At 36.5% G+C, this 19,987-nt stretch overlaps 1 long non-coding RNA gene across 1 annotated transcript in view; it reads left to right on the forward strand.

Moving 5' to 3' along the window:
• Positions 1-9,422, forward strand: part of LOC141386170 (uncharacterized) — a 197,656-nt gene extending 188,234 nt beyond the window's left edge. The window contains exons 3-4 of the long non-coding RNA XR_015493147.1: positions 3,107-3,228; positions 8,357-9,422. This is a non-coding gene — a long non-coding RNA (uncharacterized LOC141386170). The remainder of the gene's footprint in view (positions 1-3,106; positions 3,229-8,356) is intronic.
• The last annotated feature ends 10,565 nt before the right edge of the window (positions 9,423-19,987 follow it).

The following is a 19,987-nucleotide window of genomic DNA, read 5'->3' on the forward strand; positions in this document are numbered from 1 at the left end:
AGAAGAGGTCCAGATGTTGCACTCACTGGTAGCTGAGGAGCAGATTCAGTGAGAGCTGCATGGGACGACCAAAAATTGTAATGTTTTTTCAGGAAGTCATGGCAGTAGAGGTGGTGGAGCTACTGTGATAATCCCACCCACTTTAAATGCTACTAAACTTGCCACCTTCTCTGTTGGTTTGTGTTCACACTGTCTTTTTTTCTTCTGAATCGCACTTGCGTCATCGAGCTGCTCTTGTGTGTATGGCTGTTGCTAGGTGATGGACACGAAAGCAAAGCACCAGAATGGAAAGACGTACGCACATCATGGTCGCTCTGCTTTTACTGAATCTTTTGGCTTTGGACACACAGAAATCGACTTATGTCCATTATAAACGTTCAGAACATCACACGATGTCTGCAGAAGCTGTATTTGGAGGAGAGGAGCACACATTATTACTGTGATTGCCCTGACTCAGTCCCGCTTGTCACATAGGTACAATACGTGATACACAAACACACACACTTGAATGAAGGTTATGAAAACTATAGTTTGTTGTACAGTTGGCGGTTCCGTACCCCAGACCACCTCTTTCAGGTAGACTCGGGTACGGTTCACAAGTGTGCACCCAAGTTCAGAAGACACTAGCTAAACGTAACGTACTCTATTGTCAAATTAACCTGGGTGCAGACCAAAAGAACTAGTGTGAAAGTACCCTAAATGCAAACCTAGCTAAGCAAAACTGAACTGAAGCAAACCGAGCCATGTCAAGACATACCATACTGCACAGTGAAAAAGCATCTTTACTCTACTAACTCTTAACTGAGCATTCATTCATTTTCCTTCAGCTTAGTTTCTTATTTATCAGGGGTTGCCACAGTGGAATGAACCATTAACTATTCCGGCATATGTTTTAATAATAATAATAATTCCTTACATTTATATAGAACTTTTCTGGGCACTCAAAGCACTTTACACAATGGGGACCACAGAGAGTCAGGACCTCAGTTTAACGTCTCATCCGAAAGACGGCGCTCACTGAGCAGTATAGAGTTCCCGTCACCATACTGGGGCATTAGGACCCACAAAGACCGCAGGTTGGGCGCCCCCTGCTGGCCTCACTTACACCACTTCCGGCAGCAACCTAGCTGTCCCATGTGGTCTCCCATCCAAGTTCTGACCTGTCACAGCCCTGCTTAGCTTCAGTGGGCAACCATGTGAGAGTTGCTGAGAGACAGCTGCCGGCTACACAGCGGATGCCCTTCCAGCTGCAACCCAGTACTGGGAAGCACCTATATACTCTGGCATCCACACAAACACACTCATACACTACACCCAATTTAGTTTCCTAACTGAGCAGTCTACTAATACTCAAATGGATGACACACAGTTAGAATGACATGTATTTTCATTCAGAATATCAATATTAGAATTAGATTTTAGGGTTTTGGTTTAAAGGTATTTACTAGAAATGCATTAAAAACACTACAATGGGGCATTCTACTGTACTGGGTTCAGAAAAAAAAGTGTTGCCAGCTTGGGTGGGAAAATATCGATCAGCCCTGTGACTGGTTTAGCAGGTTTATTTTAAGACAAACTGAACATTTTCTGAGTTCATTTTCGCATTTAACACAAAATCCATGTATCATGCTCATAAACATGCCAGTCATAAGGAAGTTGATTAGCTAATCTTTATGTGATTGGTCTACTAGGTTTCTGTGGTGCAACAACGGAGAGATTTATGGGAGAGGTTTACGAGTGAATGGACTACTTATGTGCGCCGCGGTCAATATGTTTGTACTGTAAATTGTGGCTCTCTTCGCTTTCTTGTGCCTCTGAATGAGATACGGCAGTCGGAGGGTTGACACAGCGCTGTGCTAAGGTGGAGGGCCTCTAAGTGGCCAGTCCTTCCAGCTGGGTCCAGCTTTTCTTCTCTTTCAACTGCTTCCCAATGGCAGATGGACCCACAGCAGAAAAAATCAAGCCCTGTGCACAAAGAAAGCAGTCCTTTGATATAACTCCAGTGTGTGCTGCAGGCTCTCGGGGTGGAAAGCCCTGTGTTCTCACTTCCTATAGCCTTATTCACATCCTCCTGTGACATTTTTTTCCATTCCTAGTTCCAGTTCAAAAATTATATCCAACTGGTGGGGACACAGTGTCTATTGAAAGACTCACAATGAGCACAGGTGAGGGAAGCGTGGTGGAGAAAAGAATCCCAAGCACACACACACCTCGGAACTGTGGGACAAGATTTGTCTGCTCTGAGTGAGGGTGATAATTGAAAGGCCATCGGCCCTGCACTGAGAAAGAAAGAGTGGAGGGGAAAAAGAAGGGTACAGGGAATGGTGGAGAGATGTACTGCCATGAAAGAGAGGAGGCCCAGATATTGGGCTCCCATCAGGCCCCGGGGCAGCTGGTTGTCACGACCACCAGACTCGGAGGCCATCGGGGCAGCTCCATCAGAGAGACAGCTCTGAAATCACACACGACAGAGGTGAATGAAGCTGTTTTTCCCTCTTAATTTCATTTAATTTGCCATAACAGTTCCCCTCATCTCACATTATATTACAAGGGTGAGCGAGGACTAGGGAGAGAGAAAGACGAGGGATGATGGCTCACAATCCACCAGCACCACCAAGTGGTTTCAGAAATACAATCAAGTGAGGAAAAGCAAAACAAGCATGGATTGTGTTTTTACTAATTGTTGAGCATTTATTTACAGTTTGAACACTGATTGTATATAATAAAGCAGCTATGGATTATGGTGATTATAATACACCCAGTTGTGATATTAAGTGCATTAGCTAAATAAATGTTAGGGTTAAGGTTCCACACTGTGGAATTAGCAGTTTGTAGACAAATATAATTTGTGTTTGCAATTTATTGAGTCAAATCTTGTTTTTGTTTTGGGTTTTCTATGTTGAAATGTTTATTGAAAAGATTGCGCAATTGATTGGTTGGTAGATTGGTAGATTAGATAAATTGGTAGATTTGTAGATAATTGTGTCCACAAATATTTAAATGCTTAATAATAAGAATAATTGTGATGACCCCTTGTGGTCCTTTTCTGTTGGGGTGTGGGTGTCTGTGCTTGTGCGCACGAACATGCGTGTTTGTGTGTTTACAGGTCCAACTGACTGTGCTGGGTTTGGAAACAACGGTGTATGTTTGGTTCTCCACATGACCCGAACGAGAGTGAAGTTTAGGGGGCTGGATGTAGCAGAGGCCAGCTAGTGAAGTGCTGTGCAGGTAAACCTTACTCCTCTGACCTCTAAAGATGCTCTGCTGACAGATGCTAGAGGCTATGGTCTTGGTAGAGCAACTAAATTCCATGCGGAAGGTCGTCGGTTCGATCCTACCTCAGAGCAGGTTGGGTGGTGTTGGACCAGTGGGGTTACACAAACTTTTTTCTGTGAAGAGCATAAATCCAAGCTTGTTTGAGAGCTGTGGGCCGAAGGCAAATATAGCGAATTGGATTACATTAAAGTTGCCATGCAGGGTCATTTACATATTTATGTTATAATGATTAAAAACAAAAAGAAAAAAAGATTATTTCAACTGCATTTTCTGATGCATTGATTTTTTTTTTGAAAATGTATTTTATTTTAACAAACTTTGCATTGATTTGAATGACGATGTCTTCTCCTTTGTCCCCAATTCATAAAGTTTACACTACACTCTCAGAAATATAGGTACAAAATTCGTCACTGGGGCGGTACCTTTTCAAATGATACTTTATATACCTTAAAGGTACATATTTATACCTTAATGTACAAATATATACTTCATAGTACCTTAAAGGTACAAAAGTAAACTTTCATTCATTCATTCATTTTCTTTTCGCCTTAGTCCCTTTATTAATTAGGGGTCGCCACAGTGGAATGAATCGCCAACTCATCCAGCACGTTTTTACGCAGCGGATGCCCTTGTAGCCACAACCCATCTCTGGTAAAAATCCATACACACTCACTCACACTCATACACTATGGATAATTTAGCCTACCCAATTTACCTGTACCGCATGTCTCTGGACTGTGGGGGAAACCGGAGCACCCGGAGGAAACCCACACGAACGCAAGGAGAACATGCAAACTCCACACAGAAACGCCAACTGACCCAGCCGAGGCTCGAACCAGCAACCTTCTTGCTGTGAGGCAACAGCACTACCTACTACGCCAGGTACTGACCCAGTGACAGATTTTGTACCTTTACTTTTGCACATGTATGTACATTTTTTTAAAGATCTTTTTCATTCAATTTAAACATTTAATTTCATTTTTGTTTTTTTGTTTTGTAGCTCAACAATAAAACAAACAGACAAAAGGGTACATTAAAATAGAAATAAGAATCTCTGTTAAAGTCATTCCCCAACCCTTCCCAATCATTTTCCCTCTGGCAGGTCAAATCAAAGGATATAAAGGGTCAACTTTGGCTCACGGGCCCTAGTTAGGCATCTCTGAATTAAATAATAATTTAAAGTTTTCAGGTAAAACAATTGTAGACAACTCCATATTTTAATGACAACAAAACTCCTTTACACAAATATTTTTATAACAATAATAATTTTTAAATCAAATAAAAAACTACTTGTACAAAAAATTTATTTATGAGTGTCCTGACCCTAAATTTTTAATTGAAACCTAATACTAAAAGGGATTCAGTCATATAAGATTCAGTCTTTCATTTTCTTTTTGGCTTAGTCCGCTTTTTAATCAGGCGTCGCCACAGACGAATCAACAGCTAACTTATCCAGCATTTGTTTTACTCAGCGGATGCCCTTCCAGCTGCAACCCATCACTGGGAAACACCCATACACACTCATTTACACACATACGCTACGGATAATTTAGCTCATCCAATTTACCTATCATGCATGTCTTTAGACTGTGGGGGAAACCGGAGCACCCGGAGAAAACCCACACGAACGCAAGGAGAACATGCAAACTCCACACAGAAACGCCAACTGACCCAGCCGAGGCTCGAACCAGCGACCTTTTTGCTGTGAGGCAACTGTACTACCCACTGGTCTACATTATATATCTAAAAAAGTAAGAAGAATAAGAATAACTAGTTAACCAATTATGACATGATAAGAATTTTAGATCATCTGGTGCATTACAAACACATGCAAAGAAAAACTGTAGGACAAACTACCCACTGCTTAAGTATGTTTTGTTGGAGAGCTGAAGTTTGCTGCCTCTCTTGTTGTGTGGTTTTTGATTTCAGACCTGTTTCCACATCCCCTCTCTGATCCAGATCAGAAATCTGCTTTGCCGGAATGTAACTGAACTTCATGTTGCCCTTTCCCCGCTGACATGACCTTTTATCTCACACCTCCTATTGTTACTTGATTGCCAAAATGTGCAAAAAGAGAGATTCATATTCCCTTTCATTTTACTTCCGGCTGTGAAGCAAATCACTCGACTCGGTGGGTTATTTCGATGATAAGAGTTTAAGAATGTAGGGGTCTCGATGTGTGTGCTTAGAGGCATCGTTCGTTTCGGTTTGTTCTCGGAACAAAACTGAAAACTCTGACACTTTCCCTGCTGCAGACTCTGATTAAGTGCAGATAGTGGACTGCACCCATTGAGCTGCCAGATCTTTTATGTTCTCCGAGTGCTAATCTTCAATACCGGACATGGGAGATCTTTTATAACATGGTTTGCACACATTCGGCTATGGATTACATAACCCATTACATTCATCAGGGAGATATGAGATGACAAAGTAGGTTCATAGCGGAGTTCTTTTTCTCCGAAAACATCCATATTGCTTCAATTTCATCTTTCAGGCTGTACAAATGGTTTTTAGATCAAGTAAATCATGCTGAGAAACAGCCATGATTTAGCTGATTATTGGAGCTAGTGTAGTATAATGTCGTTGGGAAGTTTGAGCGGCGTTAAACTTTCAGGAACACGAGTAATTCATTTCTTGCAGCTTTTTTTTTTTTTTGTTACAGAAATCAAAAGATTTTCAGATGTGAAACCAACAATCAAAGCAATTTTCTTCAAAAATCAATAAATAAATAAAAGGCCTAAAATGAGAGAGAAAGGTTTCTTAATGCATGCTGGGAAAGTATACAAAATATAAGTATACAAAATGTTATACAAAATGTTAAGATGTTGCATTGTTTCATTAAAGCTTTTGACATTTTTTTGTTTCTCACAACTTAGTTTTGTTTTAAAATTAAATATTAAGAGTGTTGTGTTGTGTGTGTCCTGCATTGAAGCCAATTACATATTTGGATTTTTGGTAGAGGCTTAGAGTACGTTTATTGAAGGTACACTTTTCAACATTGTGTGTGTTCCCTAGGATCCAACTCATACTTTATAACTATAATGTAATTTTCTACCTAGTCACTATTATGTAGATCAGGGGTTCTCAACTGGTTTGGCCATGCGACCCACATTTTCACATGGTCATCAAGCCGCAACCCACATTTTTGGGAACTAAAATACAATTTTAGGAATTATACTTAATTTTTATTTATTTGTTAATATAAACAAGTAGTGACAGATACATCATAAGAAATTCACCAAGACTTAAACAATATTTTATTGCTGTCATTTAACAAAATGAATCAAATTATAGAAATATTACAAAGTAAAAATGACAAATACTGTTAATAATAAACTGTTAATAAAACATGTTTTCTGGTTTCTAAATGTTGTTTGTTGTCGTCAATATATATCCATACTTTACATACTCTGGGTAGTACTTATTTGTTGCAATAATTAAATGAAATCCGCTTGTTAAGTGTGACGTCACGCGAAGCGGCTTCCGGGTCCAAGCGCTCTATTCAACTGAATGGGGAGACTCATGAAATGGTAATAATAAACGTTTACAAAGCGATTTAAGGCTTTCAAAAAATCACGATCGCAGTATATATGTCCATGCCTAATATCCAACGGCCAGAAAGTGATTAATTTTTTTATAAATTATTGCACTTTTTGGTATTTGTTAAGCAGCAAGCCCAGAGATTGTTGTGTACACTATGACTTTATATAAAATTAACTTTAATGTGTGAAATGAGTGGCGGCTTGGACCCGGAAACAGTATTACATACGTCACCACTTAACAAGCGGATTTCACATGTCAAACGGTAAGGTTGTCATGCACGCATTTCAAAATAAAAGTCCGGTATAAGCAAAACAAGCTAAAAATTTTACTTTTGTTGTTTTTTTCACACACTCCCCGACCCACTGAAAATGTTCCCCCGACCCACTTTTGGGTAGCAACCTACCAGTTGAGAAACACTGACTGTTTTTTTTTTTCTTTTTTGTAAACTCTGTGTTTAAACATGGTCCTATCATCAGCACCCTCCAATTCCCTTCTTACATGTAACAGTGTTGTGCTAGTTACTGAAAAATAGTAACTAGTTACAGTTACTACACTGTAAAACCCAAAATGTTAAGGTAACTCAAACCGTTTGAGGAAAACTCAAACCAAAAGAGTACTCATTCATTCATTTTCTTTTCAGCTTAGTCCCTTTATTAATCTATTATTTAGTTACTGTCAAAAGTAATTTACTGTCAAAAGTAATGCCATTACAGTATCGCATTACTAGTACCACGTTATTGCCCAACACTGGTAACACATACCTGTCAACATTGGTATGTGAAAATAAGGGATATGCCCACCATAATAAGGGATTCCCCTAACAACGTTATAATGAAAGCATTCGACTGCTTTCCTAACTTTTTATGCTCATTTAAGACGAAATTAGTTGTGTTTGGAAAAAAAAAACACCAAGATCAACATCCTTATATGTTATTATTATTATTTACATGTGTATGTCTGTATAAACATGCACCCAAAAGCCAGACTTTCTCTCCGCTTCAAATTGCGTGTACAGAATCCGTTTGGGAAACAGCGTCTGTTTATCACTATGGAGCACGTCAGCTGACAGTCATGCACCATTATATGACTATATATGTTTTGAGGATTGTATAGGATGGGCTACGGCACCTGTAATCAAAAGGAAATGGAATCGCGCCGTTTTTAATATTTATTTATAAGTGTTTTCATTCCTAAACAAAGCGAAAGCACAGAAGACTCATGTTTTAGAGCAAGGGGCGACCCCTGGTGGTTTGGCGGTATGGGTTGCATATAGGGAGACTCGGCTGTTCAGAGAAAGACTGAAAATACGGGAGAAATACAGGAAAATACCATTACGGGATGATAGCGGGATAGAACAGTAAAATGTGGGAGAATCCCAGGAAAAACAGGAGGGTTGACAGGTATGGTAACATACTCGTAAAAAGCCACACCCACACATAAAACAGAAACGCACACACATAACCCAGAATATGTTCTGCAGGGGAACATAACAAGCATGACATTCAGTTTTCTATAAGTATGGTTATTCTCCTTTTAGCTGCATCGAGAGGTCCTGCTCTGGTATCTGGATGGACTGTCCTAAATTGAGAAAATGGAAAAGTTCCCGCGTAAGTGAATCCAGAGCTCCAGTAACCTGGACGAGGGCCAAGCAGGTGAACTGTCAACTCATCCGGGGCGGTGGGGAAGATTAAACTGCTTCAGGAAACTGCTAAAAAGTGGGCCAAGAGCTTTTCTGCAGCACCAAAGCCCTTCCTCGACCCCCTTTTTTGCTTGTGCTCCCCTCAGGGCTGTCAGAGCACACAGGCTTGATCCGGTGGCACAACTCAATTACATTACCTTAAGTAAACAGGCCAGTCAAACGCTCCGCCCTCCTTTGTTAACTCAGGGCCTCTCGGGCAGCCTGATGTGCGCAGGGGTGAATTAACATTTGCTCGCACCATCTGCAAATGGCAGGCCGTGTCTGCAATGGGAAATGAAAATGCAGCAGGCGGCCGACTCCATGAGATGAAATATTTGAGCAACTTCGATTAGCAATTCTATTCTGGTCTGGGTAACATTTGCTCGGAGAGAACGTGCAAGATTGAAAACGTCCTGAGATCCACATTTTGCAGACATGTGAGTGGATCACGCATCTGTCAGCACTGGTTGTACTCTTGCGTTTCTGTCACATTTGTCTTCGTTTTGAATGGTTAGAATGTGCTGGGATGAGATTTAAAGAACAAGTTCACTCAAAAGTAGGCATTTGAGACTCATTTTCTCTTAAAAATGGGTTAAAAATAAGGTGAATTTACAAACTTTTGGTTTTAAGAGATTAAATGGCTGATCTGTGTAATCCTATTTGTTAACAATAACATCAATAACATTATTTAACATCATTATTATAGTAATATTAACTGTGATACTTGCAATGCATATTTAGTATAGCTATCATATACAGTTGAAGTCAGAATTATTAGCCCCCTGTTTATTTTTTTCCTTAATTTCTATTTAATGAAGAGAATCGTTTTTCAACATTTTGCACATAATAGTTTTTAATAACTCATTACTAATAATTTATTTTATCTTTGCCGTGATGACAGATCATAATATTTTTCAGGACACTTCTATACAGCTTAAAGTGACATTTAAAGGCTTGACTAGGTTAATTAGGGTAACTAGGCAGGTTAGAATAATTAGGCAAGTTATTGTATGATGATGGTTTGTTCTTTAGACTATAAAAACATATAGCTTAAAGGGGCTAATAATTTTAACCTTGAAATGGTGTTTAAAAAATTAAAAACTGCTTTTATTCTAGCTGAAATAAAACAAATAAGACTTTCTCCAGAAGAAAAAAAAAATTATCAGACATACTGTGAGAATTTTCCTGCTCTGTTAAACATCATTTGGGAAATATTTAAAAAAGAAAAAAAAAATTAAAGGGTGGCTAATAATTCTGACTTCAACAGTATATCTATCTGACACCTCCTGACAATAGTCTACAATAGATAATAGACAAAAAAGCGTTCTTGCACGACTCCCTGAGTTCATCAAGATTTTTTGGATATATCTTCAATGCTTCTTTTTTCATCTCACCCCAGAAATGCTCAATAATGTTCATGACTGGTGACTGGTCTGGCCAATCCTGGAGCACCTTGAACTTCTGAGAGGAAGAATTTGCCCTCTCTTGTGGTTTGTAAAGTAATTATATATATATATATATATATATATATATATATATATATATATATATATATATATATATATATATATATATATATATATATATATATATATATACAGTTGAAGTCAAAATTATTCACCCTCCTTTGAATTTTTTTTCCTTTTTTAAATTTTTTCCAAATGATGTTTAACAGAGCAAAAAAAAAAAAAAAAAAACAGTGTGTCTGATAATGTGTTTTCTTCTGGAGAAAGTCTTATTTCTTTTATTTCACCTAGAATAAAAGCAGTGTTTAATTTTTTAAACACCATTTTAAGGACAAAATTATTAGCCCCTTTAGGCAATTTTTTTTCGATAGTCTACAGAACAAACCATCATTATAGAATAACTTGCCTAATTACCCTAACCTGCCTAGTTAACCTAATAACCTAGTTAAGCCTTCACTTTAGGCTGTATAGAAGTCTCTTGAAAAAATATAGTAAAATAGTATTTACTGTCATTGAGTTATTAAAGTATTATATTTAGATAGAACACATTATATGTGTTAAAAAAAAATCTTCTTTCCGTTAAACAGAAATTAAGGAAAAAAATAAACAGGAGGCTAGTAATTCAGGGGCGCTAATAATTCTGACGTCAACTGTATATATATATATATATATATATAACCTATTTAAATGTATTTATAAAATTATTCTATAAACAAATAATACTTGTTAACGTGAAGTAATAATGTAATAATTTTACAGTGTTTATAAACCAACACTTAAGTATTTTCATTCATGTCAGTTTACAGATCTTTACCTAATGTAAACAAAATGTTTAAATTAAAATGAATAAATGGCCTATTAAAGCAGTTCAATGTCAGTTCATGTTTACCAAGGTTAACAAATGAATCCTTCTTGTATTGTGTTACCAATTCATGAGTCAAATGTTATAAATAAATAACTTCAAAATGACCACAGTGGGATGAGCATATTAAAAATATAAATTAAGCAAGGTAAATGCAGACCCGGTCCCTGAAGTCAAATATAAGCCTGAAGTGCCATAAGTTCCTCCATTTTTGTGCTGAGCCAAGAGGTCATTAATGGCAGGATAAAGTAGCCACTCTGGATTCTTCCGTCTGATTGCTTAAGTGCATGTGGTGAAGGGAACTACCCTGGTGCTCCTCAGCTTCATGATTTCTTCTCCAAGCTGAACTTTATGCTTGGCTGTGGAGAAAATACATGCACTGTGTTTAAAGGTTATGTTCACACACACAAAAAAACTGCACATTATTAAGTAGAGATGGATAATATTGTGCAGCGTTTGGGAGAAATTGAATATCTCACTGTTTGTGTATATGCATATACACAATTGGATATTTTGTAATAGCTAGTTCTTTTCTTTCTTTTCTTTTTTTGGGAAACCAGCTATTTCAACAGCTGTTGACAACCCATGCTCATTCTGAAAACTTAGGCAAATATACATTTCTGGAGAGCGCCAAATGCGCTCCGGATGGTACGTTTTTTGCAGTTTTTGTTTTCCCGAATCCACCAGAGGCCGTTGTGTATGCTTTTTGAGATCTCAAATTTCTCTTGCGAGTGGCATTCAAGCCTGCTGTTCCCACGTAAATCCACCAGAGGCCGCTGTCAACTAACTGACCAACCTATTCCCCCAACCTCCTCCTTCCCTAAACCAAACTGATTGTGTTTTTAAAAGCACTGAAAAAAGGGCAAATCTGTACTCAAGTAAATGTTCAGGTACTTGCGGAAATTTTTAGTCAAGTAAAAGTTACAATCTTAAAAGTTACTGGAGTAAGAGTAGAAAAGTATTTAATAAAAAATACTCAAGTTGATAGTTACTTGTTACTTTTCATTTTATATATATATATATATATATATATATATATATATATATATATATATATATATATATATATATATATATATATATATATATATATATATATATATATATATATATATATATATATATATATATAAGGGATGCCACGGTTCTCAATATAATATTTAACCGTACGGTACAACCTCCACGTTTCAATACGCGCTTATGAATTTCGGTTTTCTCAGTTTTTGAGGCAACAGTACTGTGAAGCTTGCCGGAGGCAACAGTACGAGATAGCACCAACAATATCACTGTCTGAAGACAGGATAGCAGAGAAGGTAAAAAAGTCATCCAAATAGCAACAATCCCTCGCTGAATCTTTCAAGCAAACATGCCCAACTGGTTCCGAGAGACACATAAAAATAACAAAGGCAGTGCAGGTGTTTATTGCTAAAGATTTGTAGCTGTTTTTGGTGATGGGAGATGTGGGCTTTTGTCATTTTATAAAAGCACTCGATCCGCATTACAGACTACAGTCTCGCATTTTTTCAGCACCGAGATAATTAAGATTTTATTAAGAGTTTATTTATGTTTACTGAAGTACAAATATGTATATTTGAAATGGCCAATTTATCTTTATTAACTTCACTTGTATGTTTATTTTCAAAGTGTATGATTTTATGTGTTCCCCAGTATGTACATGGGCTAAAAGCAGCTGTGAGATTTCAGTGTTCAATTTTTTTTTCTTTTATTTCTTTTATTTTTTTATATATATATACAATATACTAGGAACTAGTGTACTTTTCTTGGCTTTTAAGTAAAACAAAATGAGTACTGTAATAAATCGTTTTTATTTTTTTCTCCTCTTACTGTTCCTATTGCCTATAGAATAAGAAAAAACCTGTGTCAAGCCATGAGAACCGAACCGATCCCTCATATATATATATACAATTGAAGTCAAAATTATTCGACCTCCTGTGATTTTTTTTTTCTTTTTCAAATATTTACCAAATGATGTTTAACAAAGCAAGGAATTTTTCACAGTATTTCTTATGATATTGTTTCTTCTAGAGAAAGTCTAGAAAGATTAGAATAAAAGCAGTTTTTAAAACAATTTTAAGATGCCTTATTATACCTTAACTTGCCAAATTAACCTGGTTAAGCCTTTAAATGTCGGTTTAAGCTGAATACTAGTATCATGAAAAATATCTAGTACAATATAATGTGCTGTAATTATGGTAAAGATAAAGGAATAAATCAGTTAAACTATAGAAATGTGTTGATAAAATATTTCTGTTAAACAGAAATTGGGGAAAATATACAAAGGGATCAAATTATGATAATTTTGACACTTAGCACTACGGGTTTTTTCAGGTTGGAGCTGTAGTTCATGTATATGTTGTGATGCCAGTTCGATGTTGACATCTTGGAGTGAAAACATAGACTGAACTTGGGGCAGCGGTGAGCTGGTCTGATAATCTCACTGCACAGACAGCGTGACCGTCCTCTCGAAACCACAGATGGCCATAGCGTGACCATAGTATAAACTTGCATGTCTTCCTTGACTTCCGTCATCATTCCAACACTAGCAGGCGATCAATCCGAAAGTGGGAGACGCATCTCTATAGCAACCTCTCGCGACACAACCTCTCCAATGCGGCGCCTTCTGATATTTGCAAATAAGTCATGTAAATCATATTTATTATCATCTGACAGTGACGGAGGAACGCCATCAAATGTAGCGAAGTAAGAGTGTTGATTTTTCCTTAATAATTTACTTGAGTAGAACGGCGTCTTACTGCCCTGTAGCATTCATTATAAAAACGAAATGCAGCCATATGTACTTCTGGCTACATAATTTGCGATCTCCAGAAACGTATATAGGGCTACGTTTTGTCAGAATGAGCCTATGTTGATTGTTTTCCTCTAGAGAGAACAGGCCTCTAATGGATGGCAGGAACAAAATGCAGAAACCTAGCTTTTCCTAACTGTGTGCAATCATCAGGGAATAGCAATATAGTCCCAGGAGAGAGTAGGACTCTGGGTTGGAGGGAGTCCAAGGGGAACTGCTGTAATCCTCATACTGTAGGTGGCGACTGCACTTTCTTTGTGGAACTGGAGCAGAGTTTGGTTCACTTTCCCTACATAAGTCTTATGTCCCTTTATGTTATAATTAAGCTCTTTTTTATTTTGGGAAGTGTTCTGTGTATTTGTTCTCTCTGCAGAAAGCAGCTTCTTTGCTTGGTCCTGCCCCTTCTCCAATTGATGCCACACTCTGCCTAGTTAGTGCTGCAGGCTGCCTTTAAAATATTCCTTTGTCACTTCCTGTTTAGCTGTTTGAGTTCACTTGTGGTTAGTAGTGGTGTGTTGATGTTCATAGAAAGAAATTGTGTGTTTGTTGGTGAGATTTATTGAATTGGAGTTATTGAATTGAATCTGTCACAGTATTTAGTGAATTAGTTCTTGCTTTGTTATCATTAAAGATCTGACCTCTGCCTGTTAACTGACTACTCTGCTGTTTAGCCATTTTTGGATTTGTTCGCTGACTGTAAATATTTGTACATATTGGATAGGGAGATTGATGCTTTTTTCTTTTGTACTTTCTTTTTTTATTTCTTTTTTTTTTTGTGGACAAGGGACTTTATTAAGAACCTGTATTTTCTTTTCTTTCCTTTTGCTGAAAATAGGGAATTTAGAGGGGATTTTAATTTAGATTGTTTTGTTTATTATTTTGGCCTGGCTTCAGCTTCTGAAGTTGAAAAAAGAGACAAATTTTGTTTGAGAAAAGCATTGTAAAAATCTTTATATTTTTACTTAAGCAGCATTGTGTGTGCAGTCTTCCCTTCCATGTTGCGTCAATGTCTACAAATACAGTTGGTATGACAATTTAACCTCAAAAATGAAGTTTTAATAAATGTTTTTAATCATATGTATATGAATATAAATAATATAAATGTATATTTTAGGGCTTAACTAGGTCAGTTATGTTAACCAGGCAGGTTAGGGTAATTAGGAAAGTTATTGTATAATGGTGGTTTGTTCTGTAGACTATTAAAAAAAAATGCTTAAAGGGGCTAATAATTTTGACCTTAAAATGATTCTTAAAAAATCAAAAACTGCTTTTATTCTAGGCAAAATAAAACAAATAAGACTTTTGGAGAAGAAAAAATATTATCAGACACACTGTGAAAATTTCCTTGCTTTGTTAAATATAATTTGGGAAAAATCTAAAAAAGAAAAAAAATCAAAGGGGGGCTAATAATTCTGACTTCAACTGTGTGTGTGTGTGTGTGTATATATATATATATATATATATATATATATATATATATATATATATATATATATATATATATATATATATATATATATATATATATATATATATATATAGTTGAAGTGAGAATTATTAGCCCCCCTGAATTTATTTTCCCCTATTTCTGTAACAGAGAGAACACATTTGTAAGCATAAAAGTTTTAATAACTTGTTTCTAATAACTGATTTATTTTACCTTTGCCATGATGACAGTAAATAATATTTGACTAGATATTTTTCAAGACACTTCTATACAGCTTAAAGTGACATTTAAAGGCTTAACTAGGTTAATTGGGTTAATTAGGCAGGTTTGGGTAATTAGGCAAGTTATTGTATAATGATGGTTTGTTCTGTATACAGTCGGGGGAAAAAATAGCTTAAAGGGGCTAATAATTTTGAAATGGTTCATAAATTCATAAAACGGTTCATAAAAAAATAATAACTGCTTTTATTCTAGCTGAAATAAAACAAATAAGACTTTCTCCAGAAGAAAAAATATTATCAGACATACTGTGTAAATTTCCTTGCTCTGTTCAACATCATTTGGGAAATATTAAAAAAAGAAAAATAATTCAAAGGGAGACAAATAATTCTGACTTCAACTGTATATATATATATATATATATATATATATATATATATATATATATATATATATATTTTCCTTAAATGGCTTGAATAAATATTTTTTACATTTTTAAATTCATTTTTAAATCAATATTATTTTACTTTCTGCATGCCCTTTATGTATAGATATTATTTAGTTTTTCAATATGAAACCTTGCAGTACCTCCTATTATGGTATTTTTATAATTCCTGATTTTTTTCTGCAAGTCTTATACAGAAGATTTACATTTATTCAAGTAAATGAAACCCTTTATTTTCAATTTAATAAACATTTCGGCATTAGCTCTTTTATAAGTGTCTGTAATGGTCCATTCAAAGAAATGTTTCTTTAAACCCCGCCTTTTTGAGAGCCTGCTCTGATTGGTCAGATGGCCCAGTCTGGGCAATCTAAACTTGAGCTCCAAAGGTGTAAACACAGTGATTTATACAGTAATGGCATTAGTAATGACATTTGATGAGTATTTTTTTGGAAGTGCATGAAAAGTGTATCACCATATGCCAGTGTTTCCCAACCCTGTTGCCGAAGGCACACCAACAGTACACATTTTCAACCTCTTCCTAATCAGACACACTTGAATCATCTCATCAGAACATAAGAAGAGACTCCAACACCTGAATGAATGGGTCAGATAAGGAAGACACCACAAATATGTACTGTTGGTGTGCCTCCATGAACAGCCTTGGGAAATGCCATATGCAATGCAGAAAACATTGTTTTCATCATGACGACACAAACTATGCGAATTGGTTTGTGCAGAAAACTTGCTAAACAATTACTGATGACTCGTTTTCAGCGAGGAGTTGGTTCTTGGAATCACTGCAGAGCTTTTATGTTCACGAACTGCCATATTACATGAAAGATACTGTAATATCCAGAAAAAAAATCAATTAAATATAAACAATTAATGAAGTATATCAATCATGTAGCTCCAAAAGTTGAACAAGGTGCAAGCAACGCCAAGGTCAGAATTTTTTATTTTTTTTTTTGATTGCCAATAAACGCATGAATGGAATAGCTTCATGTATAACTTAAATGCAGTGTGAGCTTTCCTTTGGATCAAAGCCTCAATACAAAGCAAATGTGTCCATGTCTAGTAATCTTCAAGCATTAAAATATTTATTTTAAAATTCAAACAGATCCAACAGTTTTGCTACATTTTGAAAAATTAATACGCTTGGTTAACAAGGAGTCGTGTCAGTCAAAAACACTTGAGACAAAATTGTATCTTTTTTCAACTTTACCTTAACACAAACATACTGTACTATACTATACTATACTATACTATACTATACTATACTATACTATACTATACTATACTATACTACACTATAAAAATCATAGTTTATAATTATAGAAAATTAGTAGTTTTCTGTACTTATTAAATTAATTCATTCTTTTGAACTGCATTATGAGACTTTGAAGTAAGAGACTTTTTGATGTAAGTTCCCATGTAAGAGACCAATCTAAGTAGATCTCCAAATACTTGTACGACTGTACCTGGAGAGTGGGTCAGTCATTCGATCAGTCAGTCATTCAGTTAGTCGGTCAGTCAACAGCGGCCTCTAGTGGATTCACGTGAGAAGAGCAGGTGTGAATGACACCAGCAAAAGAAAGGTTAGATCTCAAAAGCATACACAATAGCCTCTGGTGGATTCGCAAAAACAAAAACTGCAAAAAACAAAAACAAAAACAAAAAAAATGTACTTCTTGGGACATATTTGGTGCTCTCTAGAAATGTATATAGGGCTACATCCTTCAGAATGAGCCTGGGTTGACAGTATCCCAGTGTTGGATTTTGTCCATTTTTTTACCAACATTTGGTTGAAATAACTCAAATGTTATGTAAATCCCACATATATTATTTGAACGATTAATTTGCCGAAATAGATAACTTCATCTTGATTTTATTTTGAGATATCATTTTTTTTTACATTGATTATGGAAGAGTTCAATTGCAATGTGAAAAGTACTTACTATTATCAACTCTTCTAATGTATACAATCGTCTAACTCTTCAGTGTTTATATAATTTACTGTCAGAGACTGTTGAACTTTGATGATCACCAAAAAGCATAGTTTACCCAGAAATAAAATTTTATGTAAATTTACTTACCCTCAAACCCTCCAAGAGGGCTCTTTCTTTCTTCAGTAGTAAATTAAAGAGACTTTTACCTGAATCCATAGCAATTGGGCATTCACGAAATACAAATCAACAGCTATACTGCCACACTGAGAGCCTAAAAAACATAAACACGCAAAACCAAAGTACTGTGAAGCAAACTTGACATCATTTAAAACTTTACTAAATTATATTGTGTATGATTCCCATGAGCTTGGATAACTGCATCCATACATCTCTGCAATGACTGAAATCCCTTATTAAGAAAGTCATCTGGAATGGCAAAGAAAGCGTTTCTGTGGGACTCCAAGAGTTCATCAAGCTTCATCTTTAATGCCTCCCCCATCATACACATGCTTAATAATGTTCATGTCTGGTGACTGGGCTGGCCAGTCTTGGAGCACCATGACCTTTTTTGCGCTCCTTCTCATGCTTCAGCCTCCACATCAAGGTTCCTGAAAGCTATCCTGCTGAAGAATTTGCCCTCTCCTGTGGTTTGTAATGTAATGGACAGCACAAATGTCTTGATACCTCAGGCTGTTGATGTTGCCATCAACTCTGCAGATCTCTCACACGCCCCTATAATGAATGTAACCCCAAACCATCATTTTTCCTTCACCAAACTTGGCTAATTTCTGTGAGAATCTTGGGTCCATGTGGTTTCCAATAGGTCTTCTGCAGTACTTGTGATGATTGGGATGCAGTTCAACAGAGGATTCAGTGGAAAAATCTACCTTCTGCTACTTTTCCAAATGATCAACTAGAAGTTAAGTTATTATTTGTTGCTCTTACAACTGGGATCAATGACAAGACTTTTGTCAGGTGGTGTAGTATTTGTTATTTGCATTAATGTTTAAGAATCTTATAAATGCATTATTATTATTATTATTATTATTTTAAAGAAATGTGTTGAATAACAACTCAATCACCAAATAGCGAAATATGCAAAACGGCATTGGCTTTATTTAATGTTTTAGAAGCAGTATACATTAAACAGCACTCAAAAGCTACAGTACTAGTGTCAGATGACAGAACGCAGAAACTCATCAAACAAGAAGTGAAAGGCTTCACAGAGACAGCAGATATCCATTATGTTCACATATGCCCTTGTATGTTTGACATATTGAAATTCAGTGAACATCAAGCTTTAATCAAAGTCCTCACATAGAAGTTCACAAACTCTCATGTTGCAAACGTAAATTCCCATTTCAGCTCTCTCTTCTTCCTGCTGAATTCATTCCGAGCCTTTACCACTGCATAATTTAGTGTAAGATGCATTCTTTATTAACCTGCTGTACGGTACACCTTCAGGCCAAGGATAAAAGTCTCCCCGAAGCTTTGCTTTGGTATAAAAAAAACTAGATGCCCTGCGGAGAAGATCTAGGCTGGATAGATAAGGTTGTTTAAATAAGGTCTGCATCACGATTGCCTGACAGATGATGCGCAGTTGATGTGATGGTGGGGTTTAAAGCAATAGTCAGTTCAGTAATCAAAACAGTTGTTATTTCTCAGGCTGCGTTCACACCAGACGCAGAAGAAAGTGTCAAGTGCGAGTGATTTACTTGTCAAGTAGGGGGTGGGGTTAAGGCTAGGGAGTGGGGGTGTTGATGAATCGCGAACTGAAGACCAGGGGTTGTTGGTGGGGGGGTTGCAAACTGAAGACTGGAGTCTCTGGTCAATACTACAAAGGTCAGCAGTTCGGGGAATGTACCAAAAGTCAGAGGAGGCGAGGGGTGGCGGGGGATGGGTGAAAGTCCGGGATTTTTTCAGGATACAGAACTAAAATGTCATTTTTGACATGGTCAATTCCTATTTTGTTACTGTATTTGATTATTTTTGACGACCTGTTGTAGCACTGTAGTTTAGATCACAATTTATGCTACCCACTCATTCTGAAAACATACCCCTATATACATTTCTGGAGAGTGCGAAATCCGTTCCAGGAGCTATGTTTTTTGTAGTTTTTGTTAACCCCGTTATTTGGTTGTTTACTTGATTTTTTTGGATTCTGTTTTTGTCTTAACCAATTTCTGGAACTGTTTTTCACCAGACTCGAACCGTCGTCATGGTCAACTTATCTGCATCTCAAGTCCACCGACGTACATGGTGAGCTAACTGGACAAAC

This window comes from Danio rerio, chromosome 6, assembly GCF_052040795.2.
Source record: "Danio rerio strain M-AB ecotype USA chromosome 6, GRCz13ab, whole genome shotgun sequence".
In the NCBI taxonomy this organism is placed as follows: domain Eukaryota; kingdom Metazoa; phylum Chordata; class Actinopteri; order Cypriniformes; family Danionidae; genus Danio; species Danio rerio.